Below are 27,868 nucleotides of genomic sequence, written 5' to 3' on the forward strand. Positions count from 1 at the left end.
TCTCCACAACCTAGTTGGAGACCCCGACGCTTGCCCGGAGCTTTACACCACAATGATTGAGCTCCGAAGACCACCAACCGTCTAGGGCACCAAGGCACCAAAGAGGAACAAGCTCTAGAGTGCCCAAACACCCAAGAGTAATAAGCTTCTCAAACTTCACTTCCACGTATCACCGTGGAGAACTCGAACCGATGCACCAAATGAAATGGCAAGGGCACACGGAGTGCCCAAGTCCTTCTCTCCCAAATCCCACCAAAGCAACTAATGCTAGGGAGGAAAATGAGAGGAAGAACGAAAGAAGAACACGAAGAACTCCAAGATCTAGATCCAAGGGGTTCCCCTCACTTAGAGGAGAAAGTGATTGGTGGAAACGTGGATCTAGATCTCCTCTCTCTTTTCCCTCAAGAACTAGAAAGAATCCATGGAGGGATTGAGAGTTAGCAAGCTCGAAGAAGGTCAACAATGAGGGAAGAACATGTGCTCAAAGGATAAGGTTCATTGGGGAAGAAGACCCCCTTTTATAGGACCTCCCGAATCCAACCGTTATGTGCTCAGGTCGTGCACAAGCGGTACTACCGCTTGGAGGAGCGGTACTACCACCTAGCACGGTCAAAACAGTCCAATCGAGAGAGAAAACACGAGTTTTTGGTCCGGGGCGGTACTACCGCTTAGGAGCCACGGTAGTACTGCTCTGGAGCGGTACTACCGCTCAGGAACCGCGGTACTACCGCTCTGGAGTGGTAGTAAAAAAATTCATCCGCTCTAGTCGCGGTAGTACCGCTGCAGCCTTTACCAAAACAGCCACAACTTTTGCAAACGGACTCCGAATTCAACGAAACCAAGTTTGTTGGAAAGCTAACGACATGGGCTAACACAATATTGATAGAAATATCAAGAATAAGCAAATGAGAAAAGTCCCATAAGAAAATGGTGAGAACCTTTCATCGGATAAGACCGGTAAAACCTCCAACACCGAAAACATCATAGAAGACGCATGCGAACTCCATTTTCGATGAACTCAAGCTTGCCATCAAGATGACCATAAGCTCTAAGACTCACAAAGATAACCAAACAAGAACCAAGAAACATGATGCAAGGATGCAATGGTTTGAGCTCTCTACTAACGATACGATCAAGCTACCAACTTGAGAGCCCCCCTTGATAGTATGGCAAACGATCCTATAACTCGGTCTCCCAACTACCACCACAAGACCGGTAAAATAGAAAACCTATCAAGGGAAAACCTTTTCCTTGCACATGGTCCACTTGAGCTAGATGAAGACGATCTTGACTCCCTCAAGTTGGACCACCTTTCTCGATTGCGTTGGCTCGATGAAGACTAGATGATTGCTCCCCCATAGTTCACTATGGGTGAGCCACTCTTCGCACATCTTCACAAGTCCATTGACACCACAATGGATGGCAAGATTCAAGCACTTGATCTCTTCGTGATGCTCCACCTGAACTTGCACACGGCAATCTTGATGACGATCACCACTTGATGTCATCCTTTCCATGGGTTGTATGATATCTTCCTCTTGACGCAAGCCCATGGATACGTACCTAACCCCACATACAACTCTCACATAGACCATGGGTTAGTACATAAATTGCAATGGACAATGCTTACCATACCATGGGATCACTTGATCCCTCTCGGTACATCTTCTACGCTTTGTGAGTTGATTAGCTTGATTCACTCTTGACTTAGTCTTGATCAACCTTGAATCTTTACAACTCTCTTCATTTGGATGATGTCTTGAAGGTAAACATGAATGATCACACAACCTTCTTCTTCAAGACATGCTTGCAATAAGCTCAACACTCATATGACCAATCTTTGGATAATTCCTTAATAGCACCTTGATCATCACAAACTCTCATTGAAACCAACAAATGGACTCCAAGAAAAGCCTATGGGCAAACCCTTCAAATAAAACTCAAGGCAACCATTAGTACATAGGGATTGTCATCAATTACCAAAACCACACATGGGGGCACCACATGTCCTTTCAATCTCCCCCGTTTTGGTAATTGATGACAATCACTTTCAAGAGAGTTTATACAAGGAATTATGCATCACCATTCAATGCACCAACCAATAATGCATGCTCATGAGATGCAAATGCTAAGGAAACAAAAACCAAAGCTACTCCACAAAACTCTCTAAAACTTCTCCCCCATTGGCATTGATTGCCAAAATGGGCGAAAATCTTAGAAGGCCAATATAAATTGTGGTCCTCCATAAATTGTGTATTTCTCAACAAGAGAGTGGAATGTAATACACATATCCAACTTCCAATACTTGGAGGAAGACAAACTATATTGATGCCCAAAGATTGCAACAGAAAGATATGCCACAAAGACATAACAAAGATAGACACAAGCAATCAGAAGATACCAATTGAAGCAAGCAATCAACGGATATCAATTGAACCAACTAGACCAATGATCCTACATGCCACAAGAATAAAGATATTATGAAAAGCGCAAAGGAGTGTTCTAAAGAAACTAGAGAAGCTCCCCATGATTTGTGCACACATAAGAATTTTTGTATTTGAATACAAAGTGCACAAAATAGGATCATAGCTCCCCCAAAATCAATAGAAACTCACATCCAGTGCAAGTGAGCATATAGGAAACAAAGCCTAGCGCTTGCAACAAGCACATGGTTGAGCAACATGTAAAAGAGGCAACTTAAGAATAGGCTCAACCAAAATGATGTGTGTGAGTCATGGCGAAGCACTTGAGAAGACTAAGATTAGGATGAGAATTAAGCATCAACATAGTCTTGAAAGAATGAGGCACACGGTGCAAGGCCTATCATTCCCACACACAACTGGCAAATGGGTTCACAAGCTTACTAATAAGCAAAAGAGAACCTATGCTTGTGACAACCCGTGGTGAAGATAGACGAGGGGAGGCTCATCAAGACGAGGGATACCAATTAAGATGGCAAAAACCTCGTAAAGATAAGCAAGAGGAAAATAATCTTCACCACACAAGAGTGCAACAAGATGCAACTATAGAGGACATGCACTCAAGGCAAAAGCTTTCATGGAGCCACCAAAGAAATAACATAAGAAGACAAGGTGGACGTGAAAGAAAAGATATCAACTAGAGATGTAATTTCTCTCAAGTGTATAAGGTTCTATGTAGACGAAATCATGATGATATATATATCTACAAAGAAGGATGTACACCCGAAATAGTTACAACACGAAGGAACAAGATATCCACAAGGAAGTCATAAATATACCAATAAGATATTTGCTTGAAAGCATAGCACATGGCTAGATATGGTCTTATTGTATATAAATGAAGTCCAAACACACATCCATCAAAGGCATCACAACTAGCAACAAGAGATCATCGTTGGGATGCTTTGAGAAAGGAAACAAGTATCACAAGATATGAAATGAATATCATGCCAAGATGCAACCTACACAAGGTTGAATGCAAGAGGAGAAAGCATGAATAGATACTTGTTACCGAGATATCATTGGAAGGATGTAGTAGATACCAATTGAAGGTAGATAGTAGTTCATTGATCATCCTAGCTTGACTCCAATATGCACATGGTGACAACACCTTCCTTGTGAGTGAGCCGAGCATCCAATGCATCTCCAAATGTTCCTAGAAGAACAACACAAACTAAACGGTACCCAAACTCATCGGGACCAAATAGTTAGAAACACCAATACATAGGACAAACTCCACATAAATATGTGCATATAGATATGAAAATGAATTTCATGCACATCTCATCCAAATTGAGACTAGGTGGAGTTTCCCCTATATATTGAGTCAAAGAAAGAAAGCATGCCAAATGAAATACATGAAGTAAACATGCATGCTCAAGACTTTCAAAACCCGAAACCAAAAACAAAGAAATGCCAAGTGAAAAGGATACCAAATGGAGAAATCATCACTTGGAAGATATCATTAAAGATACATCAAGGAATGAGATATCCATTGATACACACTAAACTAAAGATGTCAAACTCCCAAAGAGAGGATGGTTCCAAACAAACCAGGCTCTCAACAAAGTTTCATGATGGCACAAAGTACCAAAAAGAAATGGCTTGCCTTCCACCAAAACACACTTGATAAGGATCACAAGAAGAGTGTTCTAAAGAAAATAGGATAGCTCCCCCACGAGTTGTGCATTATATAGGATTTGCATTTGAATACAAAATGCACAAGGTGGGATCACCACTTTCACTATATCTAGAAAACACTAGACAAGAACAAGAAATAAACAAGATCCACAAGTGGTAGGGAAGACAACGGGAGTTGACACAAACCTTGGCAAGAGAAAAAGGCAAATAAACAAAAGCCAATGTAAAGATGATCAATTAAATTCTACCACACATAAGTGATTACCAATTGTCAAAAGACAAGAAGTATTTGGAAATAATTCCCGGTGGTAGATAGCAAGGATATCCGACATCATCTTCACTCCAAACAAAAAGCAAATTGCAACTTGTAGAGCTAACATGCCACCTAGGAACAAGATAATTTACAATATCAATTCTAGGTGACAATATCTCAAATGTACACATTTTCTAGGCTTGTAATATGCACTTACCATATTACTCCCCCATAATGTGATACCAATAAGAACTTAACAAGAGGCAATAAGAGGATCCAACACGAGATAATCAATGGAATTTTAGAATTTGAATTTCTCATGAGAGATATACCACCTAGCGACTAGATAATCTTGTAATATCAATACTAGATGGTATTCCTCATGTACACACATTTATAGGATTGTGAGGTGCACAAAGCACATCACTCCCCCAAAATGGGATGTTCCATTGATCTCTCACACGAGCCAACTAGGATACAAACAGAAGCAAAAGGCTCAACGCACGACGCACACGTACATGATGTGCAAACCAACACACACATACTTGATTGCTCAAGATAAGCAAGTTGGAAGCGCAACATATACAAACACATGCAAGGAACAAAACCAAAACATGCAAGGGGGCAAGTAACTTTCAAGGTAAACAATTTAAGTACAAGTTACCGCAAGGAGGCACATTGGATATAAGATAGAAACTTGATAATCCAATTGACTTGGCTTGAGACAAAGAGAATGATGAAGTCCCCTTAATTCTTCATAATGTAGCCAAGTCTCCAATGCCCTCCAACAACACCTATTGATCAAGTTTGAGCTTGTTGGTCCCCAACCAAGTTGGGTCCTAAGAGGTTAGTCACAATAGGTTTGGCTACCCAAATGGTTCTTTGCTTGACACCACTTTGAGTACCAACAAACTTGGCAAACACATTGCCAACCTTATCCTTACCAAGAGAATAGATATCATCAATAATAATTGGGTTGGATAAGTTACCACTAGTGCATGAAGAAGCGACGTGACCTTTCTCACGACATAAGTAGCAACGTCTACTCTTCACTTTCTTCTCACTTGATTTCTCAATTTGAGAAGCATTAACTTGAGTCTTCTTGGGAAGAGGCCTTTCTTCAACTTGATGTTGAGCATGAGATTGAACTTGTGCCCTCTTCCCTTGTTGCTTGACACTAATGGCCTTCTTCTTCAATGGGCAAGATCTAACATGATGCCCTTCGACTTTGCACTTGAAGCAAACAATCTTGGCCGAATTCTTGACTTGTTCTTGGCCCTTCTTCTTGTTCAACTTGGACTTCTTCTTCTTGTTGGAGTTGAATCCAAGTCCACCTTTGTCATTGGGGGATTTTTGCACACTCAAGATATTGTTGAGTGTGGCCTTCCCTTCATGACACTTTTCCAAGTCTTTCTTCAAAGAAGTGACTTGGGCCTTGAGCTCTTTGATTTCCTCTACATGGTTAGTCTCAACACAAGTACTAGAGGAAGTATAAGCTTCATCGTTAGAGCAACAAGGCAAGGAAAGCAATTCATCACAAGATGTACCAACATTGTGAGTAGATGAATTACAAGGACTAGCACATGGCAATATACTATTTTGACTAGAAGTAGTGCTAGTATCCACATGAGGCTCACTAGATGTTACCTTAGCAATCATGGCCTCATGAGCTATCTTTAGCACACTATGGGATACTAGAAGATCATCATGAGAGCTTGAGAGCTTTTCATGACTTTCTTCCAATTTCCCATAATTGCTAGATAGCACCTCAAGTTGAGCCCGTAGCTCAACATTCTCCTTCAAAATGGATGCTTCACAAGTAATAGAATTAGTAGCACAAGCATCATCATTAACAACAAGAGGAGAAGGCAACTTGGCAAGCTCTTTTAAATAAGAAGCTTCAAGTTGGGCATGAGACTCGGTGAGTTTGATGAGCTCACCCTTGATGACCCTTGAGCCATTTTCGAGGTGCTCAAAATCCTCAAGGAGTCTAGCATGAGAAACTTCAAGCTTAGCATTTTTAGTTTTGAAATCATTGGCCACCTCAAGAGCTCTATCATGAGATTCCCTCACTCTAGATAATTCTAGAGCAAAAGTCTCCTCAAGAGATTCGGAGGTGGTTTGTTCATGTTCAAGAGCTTGAGATAGCTCCGCGATCTCATTTGCGTAATCACGCCCATGAGCTTCCATTTTCTCAATGGTGACCTCATGCTCCTCGAGATGAGATTCCAACTCCTCAATATATTTCTTGCCCTCAATGGCAATGGACATAATTTCCATGAAGTTGGAACGAGCAATTTTATTTTTATGAAGAGCTTTAAAAATCATTTCCCCCTTAGTTTTTAAGGAGGCAACATTATCATTCTCTTCATCATTATCCTCATCATCATTAGCATCAACATCATCATCAAGAGACATATTGGGGTACAAAGTAGGAGATACCTTTGACGCCTTAGCCATAAGGCAAAAAGCAATAGATGATGGTGTAGGATCCCTTGAGGCACCATTAAACACCACATCTTGTTCCATGGAGTGTTGGTTTCCTCTACATTGTTAGCACAACAATTCGAGGAAATAGATGCATTTTTATCATGGCAACAAGACATAGCAAGCATATCATCATGAGATTTAGTCAAGCAATTTCTACATGATATGCAAGGACTATCAACACAAGCATGTGAAACATTTGGAGTGCTCGAAGTGTTAAAGCCCAAAGAAGGAGCATTGCAATAATATAGTGATGAAGGATCATCCACAATAAGCATACTATCATCATTGCAATGACCAACACTACTCACCATATCATTACCTTGTGGCAAACCACATGTAGGTGAAGTAGAAGAAGTTGAGAAGACTATACGACCGGAGGTGGAGGGAGAACAATCATCCCCACAAATATTGGACACACCATATTTATCTTGAAGCTTTGTCCACAACTCATGAGCATCCCGGAACGGCATGAGTTGAAAAATAACTACATTGCTCAAAGCATCAAAAAGCACATTAGAAGCTTGAGCATTGAGATAAGAGTTTTTCTCATCCTCTAAAGATAATCTTTGGGGATCCTTTGGAGGAGAAAAACCCATATCTACAATTCGCTCTAAATTTGGGTCCATGACCCTAAAGAGATTAAGCATGCGAATTACCCAAACATCAAAATTTGTGCCATCGAAACTAAGAGTGTCAGAGAATCCTAATCCCCTAGTCGACATCTTTACTCTCTAGGCGGTTAAGCCTAACAAAGAGAGACGAGGCTCTGATACCAATTGAAAGATCGAGGATGTCGCCTAGAGGGGGGGGTGAATAGGCGCTTTAAAATAATTACGGTTTAGGCTTGAACAAATGCGGAATAAACCTAGCGGTTAATTTGTCAAGCACAAAACCTACAACAACTAGGCTCACCTATGTGCACCAACAACTTATGCTAAGCAAGATAAGCAACTATGTGATAGCAAGATATAGACAAAGAACAATATGGCTATCACAAAGTAAAGTGCATAAGTAAAGGGGCTCGGGTAAGAGATAACCGAGGCACGCGGAGACGATGATGTATCCCGAAGTTCACACCCTTGCGGATGCTAATCTCCGTTTGGAGCGGTGTGGAGGCACAATGCTCCCCAAGAAGCCACTAGGGCCACCGTAATCTCCTCACGCCCTCGCACAATGCAAGATGCCGTGATTCCACTAAGGGACCCTTGAGGGCGGTCACCGAACCCGTACAAATGGCGACCCTTGGGGGCGGTCACCGAACCCGTACACTTTGGCAACCCTTGGGGGCGGTCACCGGTACCCGTCAAATTGCTCGGGGCGATCTCCACAACCTAATTGGAGACCCCGACGCTTGCCCGGAGCTTTACACCACAATGATTGAGCTCCGAACACCACCAACCGTCTAGGGCACCAAGGCACCCAAGAGGAACAAGCTCTAGGGTGCCCAAACACCCAAGAGTAATAAGCTTCTCAAACTTCACTTCCACGTATCACCGTGGAGAACTCAAACCGATGCACCAAATGCAATGGCAAGGGCACACGGAGTGCCCAAGTCCTTCTCTCCCAAATCCCACCAAAGCAACTAATGCTAGGGAGGAAAATGAGAGGAAGAACGAAAGAAGAACACGAAGAACTCCAAGATCTAGATCCAAGGGGTTCCCCTCACTTAGAGGAGAAAGTGATTGGTGGAAACGTGGATCTAGATCTCCTCTCTCTTTTCCCTCAAGAACTAGCAAGAATCCATGGAGGGATTGAGAGTTAGCAAGCTCGAAGAAGGTCAACAATGGGGGAAGAACACGAGCTCAAAGGATAAGGTTCATTGGGGAAGAAGACCCCCTTTTATAGGACCTCCCGAATCCAACCGTTATGTGCTCAGGTCGTGCACAAGCGGTACTACCGCTTGGAGGAGCGGTACTACCGCTTAGCACGGTCAAAACAGCCCAATCGAGAGAGAAAACACGAGTTTTTGGTCCGGGGCGGTACTACCGCTTAGGAGCCACGGTAGTACTGCTCTGGAGCGGTACTACCGCTCAGGAACCGCGGTACTACCGCTCTGGAGCGGTAGTAAAAAATTACATCCGCTCTAGTCGCGGTAGTACCGCTGCAGCCTTTACCAAAACAGCCACAACTTTTGCAAACGGACTCCGAATTCAACGAAACCAAGTTTGTTGGAAAGCTAACGACATGGGCTAACACAATATTGATAGAAATATCAAGAATAAGCAAATGAGAAAAGTCCCATAAGAAAATGGTGAGAACCCTTCATCGGATAAGACCGGTAAAACCTCCAACACCGAAAACATCATAGAAGACGCATGCGAACTCCGTTTTCGATGAACTCAAGCTTGTCATCAAGATGACCATAAGCTCTAAGACTCACAAAGATAACCAAACAAGAACCAAGAAACATGATGCAAGGATGCAATGGTTTGAGCTCTCTACTAACGATACGATCAAGCTACCAACTTGAGAGCCCCCCTTGATAGTACGGCAAACGATCCTATAACTCGGTCTCCCAACTACCACCACAAGACCGGTAAAATAGAAAACCTATCAAGGGAAAACCTTTGCCTTGCACATGGTCCACTTGAGCTAGATGAAGACGATCTTGACTCCCTCAAGTTGGACCACCTTTCTTGATTGCGTTGGCTCGATGAAGACTAGATGATTGCTCCCCCATAGTTCACTATGGGTGAGCCACTCTTCGGCACATCTTCACAAGTCCATTGACACCACAATGGATGGCAAGATTCAAGCACTTGATCTCTTCGTGATGCTCCACCTGAACTTGCACACGGCAATCTTGATGACGATCACCACTTGATGTCATCCTTTCCATGGGTTGTATGATATCTTCCTCTTGACGCAAGCCCATGGATACGTACCTAACCCCACATACAACTCTCACATAGACCATGGGTTAGTACATAAAGTGCAATGGACAATGCTTACCATACCATGGGATCACTTGATCCCTCTCGGTACATCTTCTACGCTTTGTGAGTTGATCAACTTGATTCACTCTTGACTTAGTCTTGATCAACCTTGAATCTTTGCAACTCTCTTCATTTGGATGATGTCTTGAAGGTAAACATGAATGATCACACAACCTTCTTCTTCAAGACATGCTTGCAATAAGCTCAACACTCATATGACCAATCTTTGGATAATTCCTTAATAGCACCTTGGTCATCACAAACTCTCATTGAAACCAACAAATGGACTCCAAGAAAAGCCTATGGGCAAACCCTTCAAATATAACTCAAGGCAACCATTAGTCCATAGAGATTGTCATCAATTACCAAAACCACACATGGGGGCACCACATGTCCTTTCAGGAATCTACCCTCAACTCCTATTGTTCGGGTTCAGGCCAAGCTATTAACAAATACAAGTCGGCGCTGTTCTTTGGCAGACACTGCCCCACAAGTGTCAAGGACAGGATTAAGGCACAGTTGGGCATCACCAACGAATCCTTTCATGACTCATATTTGGGTATGCCAACGGAGGTTGGTAACTCTCCTACTAGTACCTTCAAGTTTCTTATTGATAAGGCGTGGCAGAACATATTTGGTTGGTCTGATTGGCCTGTGTCTAGAGCTGGCACTGAAACTTTACTCAAATCAAAGACCCAAGCTATCTCCGCCTTCATTGCAAGCTGTTTCCGTTTGCCGGTGGCTATCTGTGAGAAGTTCAGGCAAATCATGTCTGATCAATGGTGGGGTCACGAGGATGGCAAGAAGAAAATGCATTGGCGCTCTTGGGAGTGGCTTTCTACGCCGAAATCCCTCGGGGGCATGGGTTTCAGGGATATGGCGCTCTTCAACCAAGCTATGTTGGGCAAACAAGGTTGGAGGCTACTGACTGACCCTGGATCTTTGTGTGCTCGGGTTTTAAAGGGAAGGTATTTTCCGTTTGGTGATTTCTGGAATGCTTCTGCTCCTAGTTCTGCCTCGGCCACTTGGCGTGCTATTCTTCATGGGCGGGACCTACTCAAGAAGGGTGTGCAATGGGGGATAGGGGATGGCAGGAGTACTCTCAGTGTCAAAGATCACTGGATTCCTTCCACTCCTCCGGCTATGCTTCAAACTCTTTCACCCATCCCAAGCTCGGCTACAGTCCATTGTTTGCTTGATGAGGAGAGCGGGGGCTGGAACGAGGAATCCGTGCATGCTTTCTTCCCCGATGAAGTGGCTAATGACATTCTCAATATTCATGTGAATCTAGAGGGAGGTCCGGACTTCGTGCGCTGGCCATTCACAAAATATGGTCAATACTCCATTCGCTCAGCATACAATATGGCCAGGACGAACATGTTTCTGTTGGCGCGAAGTGGAAATGGTGAGGGTCAGCACTCAGGTTGGCCTTTGGAGGATAAGCTGTGGAAGAAGATTTGGAACATCAAGGTTCCGAACAAAATGAAATCTTGCTGTGGAGATTTGTTTACAATTGCTTGCCATCGGGAGAACAACTACAGCGACGCCATGTCCCAACGAGGACGGATTGTGTGTTCTGTGGCCGGGCTGAAGGCATCGAGCACGCGTTGCTCTTCTGTGGCCATGCTAGATTAGTCTGGGAGGAGATCAAGGATGTTTTTGGTCTCAAGCTGGGTCGTTCCTCATTCACTTCTCCTAGGCAGTGGTTTTTTGAGCTGATTGGCCGGTGTTCTGACAGGGATATCTCCGTCATCACGGTCACATTTTGGCACATGTGGGAGGCCCGCAATGCTGCTCGCAACAATCCGGATCCCCCTCATCCAAAGCAGACTGCTGCGAGGTCAAGAGCTTATGTGGATATGATCTTCCAGCACCTCTTCAAGCCGGCTGCTGGCTCTGGGCGTGAATCTTCGGGGACTGGCTTTCGTTGGACTCCGCCACCGCAGGGTACGTTGTTGGTGTCGTCTGACGCTGTGGTTTCTTCCGACAGTGCTTCTTCTGTGGCGGGGGTGGTGGTCCAGGATCATTCTGGCCAGTGTGTGGCGGCTGCCTCCGAACCCTTGCCCGGTGTCTCGTCCCCGGAGTTGGCTGAGCCCTTGGCGCTCCGCCGGGCGGTGCTACTGGCGGGCGAGAAGAATTATGGCCGGGTGATCTTTCAGTCCGATTGCCTCTCGGTGGTTCAAAGGATTCATTCTCCGATCCTGGACCGGTCCATGGTGGGTTCGATCATCGCTGATATCAAGATGGCCTGTCGAGCTTTGTCTCGGTCTCTTTTATGCATGTTCGTCGGCATTGTAATATTTTAGCTCATGTTCTAGCTAGATCTAGTCTGAACTCTGTGAGTCTTTGTGTTTTTCATTCTGCTCCGGATTGCATCCAGGAGTCTCTGTGTAATTTGTTTGCTTGATTAATAAAGGCTAACGTTCTCTCAAAAAAAAAAACTCTGGTTTGATCTGGTTATATGAAAATTCAGGTGGGCAGTTTTTCTGCCTCCCGGTGACGTTTCAAAAAAAAAGGACTACTGCGTAAAGCTCATGGAGATGGCACAACTCCACCACGTCCGGGTAGTGCGCTGATGGTTCCTATCTTCTTGTTTCCTTAATGCTAGTTAGCTGGGCATATCAGCGAAATGGTGAAATTTACTTTAAGTTATCCTTTTATTCTATAGCTATATGCTTGTGTTGCTACCGGAATATTAGTGAGCATATATTGTCAAACCTTGTGTGTTTGTCTCCTTGGCAAAATTAATTTTCTGTTCATGCCAAATGGTTGTATACACTTGTTGTAACATTAAACTGATGCTTTCCCTTTATTCTGTAATTATTATGTTCATTAGAATGATCATTTTTATTTATCTGAAAGTAATGACTATATGCAATCTAATTTGCGGCACTGAAGAAGTATAGATGTTCTCCTCAATACAAAATTATATGTTTCAAGGTAGATACACTATTTTCAGATATGGATATGCGTGTGAGCTTGTTGAATCAACATATAGGCATACGTGCTAGTAGGTTCACAGTGTACATCAAATTCATTTATAGAACAGAAAAACTTCACAATATGCATCAACTATCCTATCTTGACTTGAGGATAAAAACCTGAAGAAATGTGAACAAGAACCAACTAACCCAATCTACTTGACTTGAACAAAGCTCCACAATCTCTCTTCCTTTTGCCGTCCTACTGATCGTCTTCCGCCAGTGTTGACAGCAATGTCTGTGCATTTTCCTTTTGGTCCATTGTCAATGAATGAAAGGATAACTTCAACACAAGCATATATAGCAGAATATAAGGATGCAGATAGGCAGAGCACATAGCTATGTGCTTGTGTTGCAGCCAGCAGATGAGCAGACATGCTTTGTACTTTTGCAAAGATGCGGCCAGCAGGTCAATGTCGAGTAACTAGGCCACATCCAGCGGAACCGAGCTGAGGAGGTGGCCATGGTCGAAACGCCGGCAGTTAGCGGCATAGCGAGCGCCGGTGGCTGCCGGGGTGCCAAGGAGCCTGATCATGGACGACAGGGACAGTAGCAGGGCCAGAGCTTCGGTGCTTCCGCGGCAAAACGAGCTTCCGGCGGCAGCAACGAGCGAAAGTGGACGCCGGAGAAGGTTTTTTTTTTTTTTTGGAGCTTATGGCGGCGACAAGCAAGCATGAACGCCGGAAAAGAAAGGGGATCCGGATTTGATAGATGGGGCGGCTGGATGTTTGCAATGGGAATGGGGTTAGTTTTTTGTTATTACTGGAATTAGAGGATTAATGGCAGGCTGCGTTGAGATTTCTTTTGTCAAGTGTCCTATGCTGAAGAGGGTCGCATGGTTGGAGCGTACGACCCGGGTCAGAGAATTGCTGGCAGCTTAGTATTATTAGAAAAAAATAAGAAGCTTGCAAAACACCGCGATCGAAGTACAGAGGTCAAAATAAATAGAATAATGATCAATGGAAAAAGAAAAAAATCCTTTAGCTGGATAAGGGGCGCTTATTTTCCAGGCAACTCAAGATCACATTAAATTCAAACCAAGAAACTTCCAGATGAAATTCGGAGTGACACCCTTGCAACGAATCCAAAGAAACAAACTGTACAGTTCGTCAGTGGTGACTTTAGCTGCATATGTAGAAGTATCTGGTGGCCACAAAAAAACTGAGAGGCACCTATGTTATGTTAACCAGAACAATTCAGAAAAATGAAGTGGCAATATGAGGGAAACTAGTATACTCTTTCATAATCCAGATAGCTTTACTGAACTGCAAAAACTAAACTTTTACTGCATGGATCACATAAAAACAATGAAGAGTTCCGTTTCACGAGATCAGAATATCACTCCATCAGATTTTGAAAAGGCGCATTTCGAACAAGAAATAGGCCAAAAAAGATAAGAGATCAATCACATATGGGACAGAATATTCCAAGAAAAATCGTCAAGCAGTGGGCTTTTTTGGGAATAGAAATGACAGATACAAAACGAAATTGTGTAGAAACAAATGAAATTACCCATATGCAGCTATCGCGGATACATTACCTGACTTTTCTCATAAGCTGCTAGATTATGTCGGCAGAGCGAGATCCACGAGCCGGCGCAATAATCGCCTTGCCAGGGCAAATCCAGCTTCGGGCAGCACAGGAGGGGAGCTAAACAGAGGGGCGCACCGCACACGAATCCACATTAGGCTTTGTTCAGTTGATGGGGCTCTAATACCCTTGGGGATTTCTGTCCACCCAGCAGTAGGGTGATCCCCACTCCCTCACCCATTCCCTGTAGGGATTAAACCTCCATATTCTTCCCAATCCCTCTCTCAATTTTTGTACGGTTAACCCCTCCCTCAACTATGTACCTATTTCTTATAGGATTGCGCTTGTGTAGCTAACATACACAGAGACTTCACTGAACATATGCTTGTACAATAGAAGTACTACTAACTGAAAATTAAATTTACAAATGCCTGCTCCTGATCTCAAAGTAGTTCATGTGAAGAGACCATTTGTAAATGTCTCTAATTAAAATCTAACAGCTGGCATTCAAAATGTAAGTTCTTCATATAGGTAAAACAGATTATCTCAAAAGTGATAGCCAAGAACTCGAAGTTTTATCATTCTTCGTATGAGCCAGATATTAAACTGAGCAGATAACAAAGGCAACTAGTGAGCAACCGTAGATTCATATATACTTATATCAGACGGGACAACCAATACACTTGTAGACATACATTTTATACAACAAACTGCTTACCCCAAAAGATCTCTGGAAACACAAAGGCATGGCAACCTCATCTAAGGTCACTATTTAGCAAAAGTAACTAGATAGAAGCTAACCCAGGATGGGCACTATACTACAAATTTAGCATGACTTAGTTGCCTTCTCCAACCCAACATAAGACATTTGCCTCCAAAGATCAATCGGAACGGAAGGATAAGCAGTAGCTCATACCAGATTGGCGTACTAAATTTTGCGGGACTTAGCTGCTCTCTCCAACACATCTACAATGATATCAGGCGAAGATCTCTTGAGTTGTACATACCCTTGGCTTGCGATCACATCATTCATTCTATTCGAAGAGAGCATAAATTCAATGCAAGCATCTTTGAGATTGCTGCAATTGTGCTGGTCAGCTAGAGCTAATATGGTCGCCACATTCTCAACATCAAGACTCTTGCATAGCATGCCTTCACATATCATCTTCATCCTTTCCATGGCATACTTATCTGCAGCCACAAGTAAGTGCTTAACCATTTCTCTTTTGTCATCATCCTCGAGCTCGTCCATGGAAGGCATTGAATCCGTGTAGATGAAGTGAAGAAATGACTTGAAAACAGCAGGCTGCATGTCATCAATAGTTATGTCTTGCGCCCCTTTTGTCCCCCATCGGCCCGTAGAACTCCGCGTCGAAGACTGCTGATTGCGTCGCAAGCAAAACCTTATGAGCAGAAAAAACCTCCCCTTGCACCTTGAAAGTCGCGTCTGCTCCTTTCTTGCCCTCTAGTAATTTTGCAAGATTATCCAAAAGGCGGGACGGCGGGACGTGGACCTCGAGTGTTTCCTTGATAACACTGACTTCGCACTCGATCACGAGACAATCATTTCGCAGGTAAAGCGATTCTACTTCAGTGGTGGTCTTCATGAACTTTGTTTTGCCCCAAGATATCCTTTTAGGGTCGAACACTAGTGGCTCTTTGAAGGAGCACACCACAATCGACTTCCCCCCAACCGGCTCCACAAGCATCAAGTTGAAGATCGCCCTCACCTCGGCGTTCTTGGTTAAGAGGACGAGGAAGACGGAGACGTATCCTTCGCCTGCCTCGCTTTTGCTTCCGTCGGGGAAGTAGTGGATGCACCATTCGTAGTCGCCGATGGAGAATGCCGGAGAACGGAGGCATTTGCCTCTACCGAAGCCCTTGAGCAGGCTGTAGCCGGCGATCTCGAACGCGACCGTGGCCCGCGCCGTCTCTGCTGTGCACCTCGACGGCATCATCGATATTGAGCCCTGCGATGCTGCCATTGTGGGATTTTGGGCGGGCGGGTGTGGGGAGGATGCGCCGGGTTGGAACTCTGGATTAAGGCCGGCGGCGCTGGGAGAGGTGGTGTTGCCTCCGAGGGGAGACTGGGGAGCGGCGGCGCGACGGAAGAAAGCGAGCGCCGAGATTGGGGAAGGTTGGAGACGAGGGTTTGGACTTTGGACAAAGGATCCTCACCTCAGGCTACTGCAGAGGGACGTGATGTGCGTATCCACCGTTCGTAAGCCATCCGACGGCAGAAGCATCCACTGGCAACGAAAACCAGCGACGCCTCGGCCCATAAGCATTTGATCGTGAATTAAAAAAATGATGAAACACATTCGATCATGTATATAAAAATGTTAATCGACCTTAAAAAAATCCCCTCAAAAAATGTTAATCAAATATTTGGAAAACTATGTTGACCAAGTATTTAAAAATGTTAAATATGTATAGAAAAAATGTTGACCATGTATTAAAAAATGATTTTTTTATCATGTATATCAAAATATTAATCAAGCATTTCAAAAAAATTTGAACAACTATTTGAAAAATGTTAAACAACTATTTGAAAAATGATAAATGTGTTTAGACAAAATGTTAAATGTAGGTAGACCAAATGTTGACCATGTATTAGAAAAATGTTAATCTTGTATTTGAAAAATGTTAATCAAGCGTTTGAAAAATGTTACAAATGTGTATAGAAAAATATTGACTATTTAAAATTGTTAAATGTGTATTAGAAAAATGATGTTGACATATAAAAAATGTAGAATAAAAACCAAAAGAAACAACTAAAACCAAAAAATATAAAATCAGAAAAGAAACAGAATAAACCACAGAGAATATAAAATGAAAAATAAAACCAAAGAAACAAATACAAAAAATAATGAAAAAAACAAAGAAGAAGAAGAAACAAAAGAAAAGGAAAGAAAAAGAAACCAAAGAAAACTGAATAAAACAGAAGAAATGGAGAAAGAAATGAAGAATAACAAAGGGAAAAAACCTGAAAAAAATATATTAAAAACCGACACCTTTCCCTATAAGTAGTCTGTGCCCTGGTATTTAACGCGAACGCAACTCTTACCTAGTGGCTAGCTACCTTTCTGAAAGAAAAAGTTCTACATATATAAGTATTTTTGTGGTCATTTGTCTGAATTCGTGATCACTCCCAACGAACCACACATAAAAATACTCTGCATACCAATGAGGACTTTCGCTTGGGCCTAGCTGAAAATAAAATGAGTGCCACCACACACTCACCATTTGAGCAATCTTGAATAATTATCCAAGTTGTATGTTCTGTTGTTTTTTCAGAATCTTTTCTGATCAATTGCCTAAATCAAGCATTTACAGAATCTAAATGAAAGACATATCTTGTTTGCTTCCTAATCTCTTACCAGAGCTCATTTTTGTTTCTCCATCCATTTCGAAAGGAGGGCCTCTATAAATGATAGTTTCGACTCCTTACTAACTAGTACAAGCGCTATGACTGAAAAAACAGTGCGGTATAGCGCCGCTAATAGCACGCTATAGCGAGTAAAGAATCGTCTCGCTAAATTGGTCAGTGTACCATGTCTCTCTAATAGCATATTTTCAGAGGCCGCTCTATTTTATACAGTGTGCTCTTTTTTTCCTTGAGCTCTAAACACACATAGCTAACTGAAAGCAATTCAACAATGGTGAACAACAAAGAACCATTTTGCAAAATGGCATGCGTAACAGGTTTTGAATCCTTGGGTCTCTCCTTTTCTCTTCTATATTTCCTTTAAAGGTGCGCTAACGGGGCAGTCCATTACTGTAGAAACATTCACCGAGAGTTGCTATCATCTCGCTTAATGTGAGACATAGCTCTCGTGGAAAACGACGTCGTCGCCAATAGCTTGCATCATTCTTATCTTTTTTTCGGGCACGGAATTTTTGAGCTTGAGATGAGCTCGGTGAACAGTAAAATCCGGAAAAAAAATGAAAAAAAAAATCTGAAACATTTTTGGGGCAAACATTGACAAAAGTTTCCAGCTTACAAAAATTCATCAAATAAGCACATTCGTGGAATTCACGCACACACAAAATCGATGCTTCAAAAGTGTTATTTTCGAAAGCATTTTGAAGTGCCGATTTTATTTTTGCCACAACTTCCACGAATGTGATTTCATGCTGATGTTGGAAATATGCCCTAAAGGAAACAATAAAAGAATTATTATTATATTTCCTTGTTCATGATAATTGTCTTTATTCATGCTATAACTGTATTATCCGGAAATCGTAATACACGTGTGAATACATACACCATAATATGTCCCTAGTAAGCCTCTAGTTGACTAACTCGTTGATCAACAGATAGTCATGGTTTCCTAACTATGGACATTAGATGTCGTTGATAACGGGATCACATCATTAGGAGAATGATGTGATGGACAAGACCCAATCCTAAGCATAGCACAAGATCCTGTAGTTTGTTTTGCTAGAGCTTTTCCAATGTCAAGTATCTTTTCCTTAGACCATGAGATCGTGTAACTCCCGGATACCGTAGGAGTGCTTTGGGTGTACCAAACGTCACAACGTAACTGGGTGACTATAAAGGTGCACTACAGGTATCTCCGAAAGTGTCTGTTGGGTTGACACGGATCGGGACTGGGATTTGTCACTCCGTATTACGGAGAGGTATCACTGGGCCCACTCGGTAGTGCATCATCATAATGAGCTCAAAGTGACCAAGTGTCTGGTCACGGGATCATGCATTACGGTACGAGTAAAGTGACTTGCCGGTAACGAGACTGAACGAGGTATTGGGATACCGACGATCGAGTCTCAGGCAAGTAACATACCGTCTGACAAAGGGAATAGTATACGGGGTTGCTTGAATCCTCGACATCATGGTTCATCCGATGAGATCATCGAGGAGTATGTGGGAGCCAACATGGGTATCCAGATCCTGTTGTTGGTTATTGACCAGAGAGCCGTCTCGGTCATGTCTGCATGTCTCCCGAACCCGTAGGGTCTACACACTTAAGGTTCGGTGACGCTAGGGTTGTATGAATATGAGTATGCAGCAAAACTGAATGTTGTTCGGAGTCCCGGATGAGATCCCGGACGTCACAAGGAGTTTCGGAATGGTCCGGAGGTAAAGAATTATATATAGGAAGTGTTGTTTCGGCCATCGGGAAAGTTTCGGGGTCACCCGGTATTGTACCGGGACCACCGGAAGGGTCCCGGGGGTCCACCGGGTGGGGCCACCTATCTCGGAGGGCCCTACGGGCTGAAGTGGGAGGGGAACCAGCCCCTAGTGGGCTGGTGCGCCCCCCCTTGGGCCCCCCCTGCGCCTAGGGTTGGAAACCCTAGGGTGGGGGGCTCCCCACTTGCCTTGGGGGGCACTCCACCCCCCTGGCCGCCGCCCCCCTTGGGAGATTGCATCTCCCAGGGACCGCACCCCCCTGGGGGCCTATATAAAGGAGGGCAAGGGGGAGGGCAGCCGCAGCCTGTGTCTTGGCGCCTCCCTCCCCCTACTACACCTCGTCCTCCTCCCGCAGCCGCTTGGCGAAGCCCTGCCGGAGTTTTGCTGCATCCACCACCACATCGTTGTGCTGCTGGATCATCATCAACCTTTCCTTCTCACTTGCTGGATCAAGAAGGAGGAGACGTCATCCGCTTCATACGTGTGTTGAACACGGAGGTGCTGTCCGTTCGGCACTTGGTCATCGGTGATTTGAATCACGGCGAGTACGACTCCATCATCACCGTTCTCTTGAATGCTTCCGCATGCGATCTACAAGTGGTATGTAGATGCAATCTCTCTCCCATGACTCGTTGCTTAGATGAACTCATAGATGGATCTTGGTGAAATCGTAGAAATTTTTTTATTTTCCGCAACGTTCCCTTACAGTGGTATCAGAGCCAGGTTTATGCGTAGTTCTCTATTGCACGAGTAGAACACAAATTTGTTGTGGGCGTAGATCTTGTCAACTTGCTTGGCGCTACTAGTCTTTTCTTGCTTCAGTGGTATTGTGGGATGAAGCAGCCCAGACCGACCTTACACGTACGCTTACGTGAGACAGGTTCCACCGACTGACATGCACTAGTTGCATAAGGTGGCTAGCGGGTGTCTGTCTCTCCCACTTTAGTTGGAGCGGATTCGACGAAAAGGGTCCTTATGAAGGGTAAATAGAAGTTGACAAAATCACGTTGTGGTTATTCGTAGGTAAGAAAACGTTCTTGCTAGAACCCAATTGCAACCACGTAAAAGATGCAACAACAATTAAAGGACGTCTAACTTGTTTTTGCAGCAATTGTCATGTGATGTGATATGGCCAGAAGTTGTGATGAATGATGAATGATATATTGTGATGTATGAGATCATGTTCTTGTAATAGGAATCACGACTTGCATGTCGATGAGTATGACAACCGGCAGGAGCCATAGGAGTTGTCTTTATTTTTTGTATGACCTGTGTGTCATTGAAGGACGCCATGTGAATTACTTTACTTTATTGCTAAACGCGTTAGCCATAGAAGTAGAAGTAGTCATTGGCGTGACAACTTTATGAAGACACGATGATGGAGATCATGATGATGGAGATCATGGTGTCATGCCGGTGACGAAGATGATCATGGAGCCCCGAAGATGGAGATCGAAGGAGCTATGTGATATTGGCCATATCATGTCACTACTTTATATAATTGCATGTGATGTTTATTATGTTTATGCATCTTGTTTACTTAGAACGACGGTAGTAAATAAGATGATCCCTTATAATAATTTCAAGAAAGTGTTCCCCCCTAACTGTGCGCCGTTGCTAAAGTTCGTCGTTTCGAAGCACCACGTGATGATCGGGTGTGATAGATCCTTACGTTCACATAAAACGGGTGTAAGACAGTTTTACACATGCAGAAACACTTAGGGTTAACTTGACGAGCCTAGCATGTACAGACATGGCCTCGGAACACAGAGACCGAAAGGTCGAACATGAGTCGTATGGAAGATACGATCAACATGGAGATGTTCACCGATGATGACTAGTCCGTCTCACGTGATGATCGGACACGGCCTAGTCGACTCGGATCGTGTAACACTTAGATGACTAGAGGGATGTCTAATCTGAGTGGGGTGTTCATTAAATAATTTGATTAGATGAACTTAATTATCATGAACTTAGTCTAAAACTTTTGCAAAATATGTCTTGTAGATCAAATGGCCAACGCTCATGTCAACATAAACTTCAACGCATTCCTAGAGAAAACCAAGCTGAAAGATGATGGCAGCAACTATTCGGACTGGGTCCGGAACCTGAGGATCATCCTCATAGCAGCCAAGAAAGCATATGTCCTAGATGAACCGCTAGGTGAAGCACCCATCCTAGAGAACCAAGACGTTATGAACGCTTGGCAGTCACGTGCTGATGATTACTCCCTCATTCAGTGCGGCATGCTTTACAGCTTAGAACCGGGGCTCCAAAAGCGTTTTGAGAAACACGGAGCATATGAGATGTTCGAGGAGCTGAAAATGGTTTTTCAAGCTCATGCCCGGGTCATGAGATATGAAGTCTCCGACAAGTTCTATAGTTGTAAGATGGAGGAAAACAGTTCTGTCAGTGAGCACATACTCAAAATGTCTGGGTTGCACAACCGCCTGTCCCAGCTGGAGATCAACCTCCCGGACGAGGCGGTCATTGACAGAATCCTCCAGTCGCTCCCACCAAGCTACAAGAGCTTTGTGTTGAACTACAATATGCAGGGGATGGTGAAGACCATTCCTGAAGTATTTTCTATGCTAAAGTCGGCAGAGGTTGAAATCAAGAAAGAACATCAAGTGTTGATGGTCAATAAGACCACTAAGTTCAAGAAGGGCAAGGATAAGAAGAACTTCAAGAAGGATGGCAAAGATGTTGCCGCGCCCGGTAAGCCAGTTGCCGGGAAGAAGTCAAAGAATGCACCCAAGCCTGAGACTGAGTGCTTTTATTGCAAAGGGAAGGGTCCCTGGAAGCGGAACTGCCCCAAATACTTAGCGGACAAGAAGGCCAGCAACACTAAAGGTATATTTGATATACATGTAATTGATGTGTACCTTACCAGTACTCGTAGTAACTCCTGGGTATTTGATACCGGTGCCGTCGCTCACATTTGTAACTCACAGCAGGAGCTGCGGAATAAGCGGAGACTGGCGAAGGACGAGGTGACGATGCGCATCGGGAATGGTTCCAAGGTCGATGTGATCGCCATCGGCACGCTACCTCTACATTTACCCACGGGATTAGTTATGAACCTCAATAATTGTTATTTGGTGCCAAGTTTGAGCATGAACATTGTATCTGGATCTCGTTTAATATGAGATGGCTACTCATTTAAATCCGAGAATAATGGTTGTTCTATTTATATGAGAGATATGTTTTATGGTCATGCCCCGATGGTCAATGGTTTATTCTTAATGAATCTCGAACGTAATATTACACATATTCATAGTGTGAATACCAAAAGATGTAAAGTTGATAACGATAGTCCCACATACTTGTGGCACTGCCGCCTTGGTCACATTGGTGTCAAGCGCATGAAGAAGCTCCATGCTGATGGACTTTTAGAGTCTCTAGATTATGAATCATTTGACAGATGCGAACCATGCCTCATGGGCAAAATGACCAAGACTCCGTTCTCCGGAACAATGGAGCGAGCAACCAACTTATTGGAAATCATACATACCGATGTGTGCGGTCCAACGAGCGTTGAGGCTCGCGGAGGATATCGTTATGTTCTCACTCTCACCGATGACTTGAGTAGATATGGGTATGTCTACTTAATGAAACACAAGTCTGAAACCTTTGAAAAGTTCAAGAAATTTCAGAATGAGGTAGAGAATCAACGTGACCGAAAGATAAAGTTCCTACGATCAGATCGTGGAGGAGAATACTTAAGTCACGAATTTGGTACACACTTAAGAAAATGTGGAATCGTTTCACAACTCACGTCGCCTGGAACACCTCAGCGTAACGGTGTGTCCGAACGTCGTAATCGCACTCTATTGGATATGGTGCGATCTATGATGTCTCTTACCGATTTACCGCTATCATTTTGGGGATACGCTCTAGAGACAGCTACATTCACTTTAAATAGGGCACCGTCTAAATCCGTTGAGACGACACCGTATGAATTATGGTTTGGAAAGAAACCTAAGCTGTCGTTTCTAAAAGTTTGGGGATGCGGTGCTTATGTCAAGAAACTACAACCTGAAAAGCTCGAACCCAAGTCGGAAAAATGCGTCTTCATAGGATACCCTAAGGAAACCATTGGGTATACCTTCTACTTAAGATCCGAGGGCAAGACCTCTGTTGCCAAGAACGGATCCTTTCTGGAAAAAGAGTTTCTCTCGAAAGAAGTAAGTGGGAGGAAGTACTACCTCTTGAACCGGAAAGTAGTGCAGCTCAGGAAAATGTTCATGTGGTGCCTACACCAACTGGAGAGGAAATTAATGATTATGATCAAGGTACTTCGGATCAAGTTGCTACTGAACCTCGTAGGTCCACAAGGACACGTTCCACACCAGAGTGGTATGGCAACCCTATCCTGGAAATCATGTTGTTAGACAACGGTGAACCTTCGAACTATGAAGAAGCGATGGCGGGCCCAGATTCCAACAAATGGCTTGAAGCCATGCAATCCAAGATAGAATCCATGTATGAAAACAAAGTATGGACTTTGACAGACTTGCCCGATGATCGGCGAGCGATAGAAACCAAATGGATCTTTAAGAAGAAGACGGACGCAGATGGTAATATTACCATCTATAAAGCTCGACTTGTCGCTAAGGGTTATCGGCAAGTTCAAGGGGTTGACTACGATGAGACTTTCTCTCCCGTAGCGAAGCTGAAGTCCGTCCGAATCATGTTAGCAATTGCCACATACTATGATTATGAGATATGGCAGATGGACGTCAAAACGGCATTCCTTAACGGGCATCTTAAGGAAGAACTGTATATGATGCAGCCGGAGGGTTTTGTCGATCCTAAGAACGCTAACAAAGTATGCAAGCTCCAGCGATCCATTTATGGGCTGGTGCAAGCATCTCGGAGTTGGAACATTCGCTTTGATGAGATGATCAAAGCATTTGGGTTTATGCAGACTTATGGAGAAGCCTGCGTTTACAAGAAAGTGAGTGGGAGCTCTGTAGCATTTCTCATATTATATGTAGATGACATACTCTTGATGGGAAATGATATAGAACTTTTGGACAGCATTAAGGCCTACTTGAATAAGTGTTTTTCAATGAAGGACCTTGGAGAAGCTGCTTACATATTAGGCATCAAGATCTATAGGAATAGATCGAGACGCCTCATAGGTCTTTCACAAAGCACATACCTTGATAAGATTTTGAAGAAGTTCAGAATGGATCAGTCCAAGAAAGGGTTCTTGCCTGTACTGCAAGGTGTGAAATTGAGCTCGGCTCAATGCCCGACCACGACAAAAGATAAAGAAGAGATGAGTGTCATCCCCTATGCTTCAGCCACAGGATCTATTATGTATGCCATGTTGTGTACCAGACCTGATATAAACCTTGCCGTAAGTTTGGTAGGAAGGTACCAAAGTAATCCCGGCAAGGAACACTGGACAGCGGTCACGAATATCCTGAAGTACCTGAAAAGGACAAAGGACATGTTTCTCGTTTATGGAGGTGACGAAGAGCTCGTCGTAAAGGGTTACGTCGACGCTAGCTTCGACACAGATCTGGATGACTCTAAGTCACAAACCGGATACGTGTATATGTTGAATGGTGGAGCAGTAAGCTGGTGCAGCTGCAAGCAAAGCGTCGTGGCGGGATCTACATGTGAAGCGGAGTACATGGCAGCCTCGGAGGCAGCACATGAAGCAATTTGGGTGATGGAGTTCATCACCGACCTAGGAGTCATACCCAATGCGTCGGGGCCGATCAAACTCTTCTGTGACAACACTGGAGCTATTGCCCTTGCCAAGGAGCCCAGGTTTCACAAGAAGACCAGGCACATCAAGCGTCGCTTCAACTCCATCCGTGAAAATGTTCAAGATGGAGACATAGATATTTGCAAAGTACATACAGATCTGAATGTCGTAGATCCGTTGACTAAACCTCTTTCGCGAGCAAAACATGATCAACACCAGACCTCTATGGGTGTTCGATTCATCACAATGTAACTAGATTATTGACTCTAGTGCAAGTGGGAGACTGTTGGAAATATGCCCTAGAGGCAATAATAAAAGGATTATTATTATATTTCCTTCTTCATGATAATTGTCTTTATTCATGCTATAATTGTATTATCCAGAAATCGTAATACACCTGTGAATACATAGACCATAATATGTCCCTAGTAAGCCTCTAGTTGACTAGCTCGTTGATCAACAGATAGTCATGGTTTCCTGACTATGGACATTAGATGTCATTGATAACGGGATCACATCATTAGGAGAATGATGTGATGGACAAGACCCAATCCTAAGCATAGCACAAGATCCTGTAGTTCGTTTTGCTAGAGCTTTTCCAATGTCAAGTATCTTTTCCTTAGACCATGAGATCGTGTAACTCCCGGATATCGTAGGAGTGCTTTGGGTGTACCAAACGTCAGAACGTAACTGCATGACTATAAAGGTGCACTACAGGTATCTCCAAAAGTGTCTGTTGGGTTGACACGGATCGAGACTGGGATTTGTCACTCCGTATTACAGAGAGGTATCACTGGGCCCACTCGGTAGTGCATCATCATAATGAGCTCAAAGTGACCAAGTGTCTGGTCACGGGATCATGCATTACGGTACGAGTAAAGTGACTTGCCGGTAACGAGACTGAACGAGGTATTGGGATACCGACGATCGAGTCTCGGGCAAGTAACATACCGTCTGACAAAGGGAATAGTATACGGGATTGCTTGAATCCTCGACATCGTGGTTCATCCGATGAGATCATCGAGGAGTATGTGGGAGCCAACATGGGTATCCAGATCCCGCTATTGGTTATTGACTAGAGAGCCGTCTCGGTCATGTCTGCATGTCTCCCGAACCCGTGGGGTCTACACACTTAAGGTTCGGTGACGCTAGGGTTGTATGAATATGAGTATGCAGCAAAACCGAATGTTGTTCGGAGTACCGGATGAGATCCCGGACGTCACGAGGAGTTTCAGAATGGTCCGGAGGTAAAGAATTATATATAGGAAGTGCTGTTTCGGCCATCGGGAAAGTTTCTGGGTCACCCGGTATTGTACCGGGACCACCGGAAGGGTCCCAGGGGTCCACCAGGTGGGGCCACCTATCCCGGAGGGCCCCGTGGGCTGAAGTGGGAGGGGAACCAGCCCCTAGTGGGATGGTGCGCCCCCCCCTTGGGCCCCCCTGCACCTAGGGTTGGAAACCCTAGGGTGGGGGGGCTTCCCACTTGCCTTGGGGGGCACTCAACCCCCCTGGCCGCCGCCCCCCTTGGGAGATTGCATCTCCCAGGGCCGGCGCCCCTCCCTGGGGGGCTATATAAAGGAGGGCAAGGGGGAGGGCAGCCGCACCCTGTGTCTTGGCGCCTCCCTCCCCCTGCTACACCTCGTCCTCCTCCCGCAGCCGCTTGGCGAAGCCCTGCCGGAGTTCTGCTGCATCCACCACCACGCTGTTGTGCTGCTGGATCATCATCAACCTCTCCTTCCCACTTGCTGGATCAAGAAGGAGGAGACGTCATCCGCTCCGTACGTGTGTTGAATGCGGAGGTGTTGTCCGTTCGGCACTTGGTCATCGGTGATTTGAATCACGGCGAGTACGACTCCATCATCACCGTTCTCTTGAATGCTTCCGCACGCGATCTACAAGTGGTATGTAGATGCAATCTCTCTCCCATGACTCGTTGCTTAGATGAACTCATAGATGGATCTTGGTGAAATTGTAGAATTTTTTTTATTTTCTGCAACGTTCCCCAACAGCTGAAACTTCGGAAGCACTTGCAACATTTGTCAAAGTTCATAAAAAATCAGATTTTTTTCATCATTATATGATTTTAGTGTTCATTGTGAGCTCACATGAGCTTGCGAGCAGAACATGACTTTCGCTTTCTTGTTATCTTATTTTCTTCATTCTTATCTTTCTTCTTCTCTTTTTTCTTCTCAATTATCTTCTCCTCATGCAGATGTTTGGTAACATTCTGCATAATGTGAAAGGTGCATAATCCATGCCATGTTTCCGCGAACACTTCTCCAACTGCATTTCCCATTGCAGTATCTTGATCTGTATAGAATGTTCTCCATTATGAGCTTTTAGAAATCTCTGAAACAACCACTTGAAGGAATCAAAACTATAGTTTCTCTAAAATGGTTGAATCCCAGAAACACACCAAAAGGTCTGCTCTCCTTGTTTGTTCCAAAATTAGTGTCAAAACTAACAACATCACCAAAATATGCATTGTCCATGATCATTTTAGTATCAGCCCAGAATATGTTTGCTATCAGTTATTCACAATCCTTTGCAATGCATGTTGGAATGATGGGGTTTCAGCAATTTTGTCTTGAAAATACTTAAGGATGCTACCTACTTGGCCATATGCTATCTCTCGTTGGCGCTTGTTTGCAGATAGTTAATGTGATCACGAAGGGTG

The 27,868-nt window shown here is 44.0% G+C and overlaps 1 pseudogene; it reads right to left on the bottom strand.

Moving 5' to 3' along the window:
- Nucleotides 1–14,939: 14,939 nt before the first annotated feature.
- On the bottom strand, nucleotides 14,940–16,476 carry LOC123115611 (BTB/POZ and MATH domain-containing protein 1-like; annotated as a pseudogene).
- Nucleotides 16,477–27,868: the final 11,392 nt, after the last annotated feature.

This window comes from Triticum aestivum, chromosome 5B, assembly GCF_018294505.1.
Source record: "Triticum aestivum cultivar Chinese Spring chromosome 5B, IWGSC CS RefSeq v2.1, whole genome shotgun sequence".
NCBI classification, from domain to species: Eukaryota; Viridiplantae; Streptophyta; class Magnoliopsida; order Poales; family Poaceae; genus Triticum; species Triticum aestivum.